The sequence below is a fragment of the Tenrec ecaudatus genome, chromosome 9, assembly GCF_050624435.1.
Source record: "Tenrec ecaudatus isolate mTenEca1 chromosome 9, mTenEca1.hap1, whole genome shotgun sequence".
Classification (NCBI taxonomy): Eukaryota; Metazoa; Chordata; class Mammalia; order Afrosoricida; family Tenrecidae; genus Tenrec; species Tenrec ecaudatus.
In genome coordinates this window covers 30,528,354-30,531,483 of record NC_134538.1, presented here as the reverse complement: position 1 = coordinate 30,531,483, position 3,130 = coordinate 30,528,354, and the positions used below count along the sequence as shown (strand labels likewise).

Here is a 3,130-nt window from a genome sequence, read left to right as displayed (position 1 = left end):
AATGGAGCCACCGGGACTTGAGGTTGACTTGGTAGCTTTTGTCTTGGACAATGAGACTGGGAGGCGAGGTGTTAGCGAGTTTCATTGAGAACCTAGGAGACTGTCAGGGTAAAGAGGTAGATGAAAGATCTAATTCACCTCCTCCATGATAACATCTTTCTGCCCGGAACAGGAGTTTGTTCTGCTGCTTGCTAGTGGCATGAACATGATTGAGTCTTGACTTTTCCCTGCCAAGAAAAAAGTCACGGTAGTGAAATTAAGACAGAAATCTAATATTCATGAAGTACTGGTTACCCACAGATAGGACAGTGTCTTCAAGTATATGGTGTCAGATTTGCAAAGGGTTGTGATAAATATGTATGTTTATGTGCCCAAACAGCATAAAGTCTACTTACTGAATAATTGCACCCGAAGATCAGAAATAGAGCCTGCCACAGCCCATTTGTCATCAGGCATGGAGCTTGGGAGAGCTGTGATTACTCAACATAATTACACATGGCATGCAGCATTCATGAAACCCAGCAGACATCCTTGCCAACTAGGGATAGGGAAGGGCTTTGCTTTGAAGTATGGCAAATCCCCCAATTATTATTTCACTTTTTGTAGTTCAAGTTTGGGCCACTTTTCATAGGTGCTAATTAAGGTGTTCAGAGTACCTTCTGAGGGCTGATTGGGAGTACTGCTGGAATGAAAAGCTTTCCACCCAAATGGCAAATGAACTAAATATTGTTCAATAAAACATTGCAATCTGGGAGTCGGTCAACACTCACACTTAGCTAGCTTTGAGCTTCTCATCTTCCTTAGGTCTTTTACACCAAGCAAATACTCACATCTTGAACAAATCTAGACTCAGATACTTTCCCCTAGTGAAACCAAAGGTATTCTACCAGTCTGTTCCATTAATTAAAATTAAATTTTCGATGACTGATGGGGAATTTAATCCACAAACATTGGATGAATTTCCTCTGCAGACACCTGTGTGTGATGTTTTTTAAAGCAGCCATCTCATCTGTTCTCAAACACTTTCCTTTGTGTGCTTTTGGCCAAGGGCAAGGAGATTCGTAGTTCCATTCTGAGCCCCACAAACCAATCTGGAAACTGGTGATGTTTAGATTCTTTCACTATTGCTGAAAGGGAGCTCGTTAAATTTGCAGAAATTGAAGGTGAAAACACTTCTCTATCCCCCAAGCCCTGCTACCTACAGTCCAGCAGGGAACTGAAGTGGTCAGGGCATTCCAATTTAATCCCTTCTCACAGACTCCAGCATCTCTCTCCCTTCTATCCTCCACAGAGCTGCCAGATGGAATTCTTTCTTTTTAAAAAAGCCTTTTTAAATCGCTTCTCAGCCTTTTGGCTAAGATCAAGTGTAGTATCTGTTCTTATCTGTTTAATATCTGATACGTCCTCTATCTGAGGACAATAGATTAAATGGATTTTTGGAGCAGGGAGTTGGAATAGGAGCTTGCTCCGTCCACTCCACGCATCGACCTGGCATTGCAGTACTTTCAGGAACGGTACACCCCTTCGGGGGATTTTAAAAAAGAAAGCTTTTGCTGTGTCATTTTCCCTGCTTAAAATAAAATCCTTCCAAGAGTCTGAATTCCAAAAGTTAGCAACCCTTTCTTTATGTTCCTCTGGAAAATCCCAGTGCTTTCCTCTATAGAAACAGGCCCAGGACCTTGAACTTTCATGGTTCTGCTAAGATCCCCTGACTGCCAGAAGTGGATGGCCACTGCCTCTGTCCAGTCCTAGAGGGTCCGCCCCATGGATGGAGCCCTGCTATGGAATTCATCCCTTATTTATTGCAGTACCTTCCATTCAAAGACCCCCAGAGACAACCACCATGGAAACTGGGTTGTTGTCGGCTGCCTTCAGGTTGCCCGGCTCTGGTGACCTTGGGTACAAGAAAGAAATGCTGCTCAGTCTGTTATCATGTCCAGGTCATTGCTGTAGTTCTTTCGCTAATTCCCCTCACAGGGGGTCTCCCCCTCTCAACACTGCCTCTGCTTCATCAGATGTGATATCTGATCCATCCAGCAATGGATACATCTTAAAGGGTACTGGCTGTGCTCTGTGGGGGGTCCTCCTACAGCTCTCCCTCCAGGTTCCCGAATATGCTTCCTCTTCTCATCTCTGGACTCTCTGACCGCCATCCTACCATCTGTTCTTACTTATGTTGGCTTATATCGGGTCCTCACAGGAACAGATAACCTCAACTTTCTCCTGAGGAGTGGCAGGTGGGTTTGACCCAGCGACTAATGCTTATGTCCCTTCAATTCTCCTTGAGAACCTTATCTACTTCCTGTCTGATTCCAGGTTGTACCAGCATGGATGGAAGTGATCAGGGTTTCAGGGAGGAGAAGCCCCTGGATTGAGGTCTTGCTGCCAGGAAGCAGGGATGCTGGGGCTGGAGTCTCAGTCTCTCGATTCTTAGTTCTGTGACCTTTTCTTTGACCCTCTGATTTAGAGTGGGGTCAGCTTACCTAGAAATCAAGATGGTTTCTAGATCAGTTTTTTCAAACCATGGTGTCATGAATTGATTTAGAAGGTCTTGAGCCATGGTAAAAAGAAAACAGGACAGAAACTATTTGCAGTTGCCCCACACAATAATGATAAGTATTGTTTCATTATACATTGGCTTTAGTGGCGTGATTTGCGTAGGGCTGAATATAAAATGCCACAGTCAAATAAATTTGAAAGCAATTAAAAATCATTTTATTGGGGGCTCATACAACTCTTATCACAGTCCACACATACCTCAATTGTGTCAAGCACATTTGTACATTTGTTGCCCTCATCATTCTCAAAATATTTGCTCTCTACTTAAACCCTTGGTATCAGTTCCTCATTTCCCCCCTTCCCTCACCGCTCCCCCCTCTCTCATAAACCCTTGATAATTTATAAATTATTATTATTTTGTCATGTCTTACACTGTCCAATGTCTCCCTTCACCCACTTTTCTGGTGTCTGTCCCCCAGGGAGGAGGTTATATGTAGATCCTTGTTATCGGCTCCCCCTTTCCACACCAGCCTCCCAGTATCGCCACTCTCAGCCCCGGTCCTGAAGGGATCATCTGTCCTGGGAAGCAATTGTTATAAAGAGAGCAGTGAACCCTCTCAGGATCCGGGTT

At 44.2% G+C, this 3,130-nt stretch overlaps 1 non-coding gene across 1 annotated transcript; it reads left to right on the top strand.

Annotated features, from left to right (window-relative positions):
• Positions 1–1,334: 1,334 nt before the first annotated feature.
• On the top strand, positions 1,335–1,525 carry LOC142457408 (U2 spliceosomal RNA). Its single transcript, XR_012786155.1, has one exon. It is a non-coding gene; the product is annotated as a U2 spliceosomal RNA (small nuclear RNA).
• Positions 1,526–3,130: the final 1,605 nt, after the last annotated feature.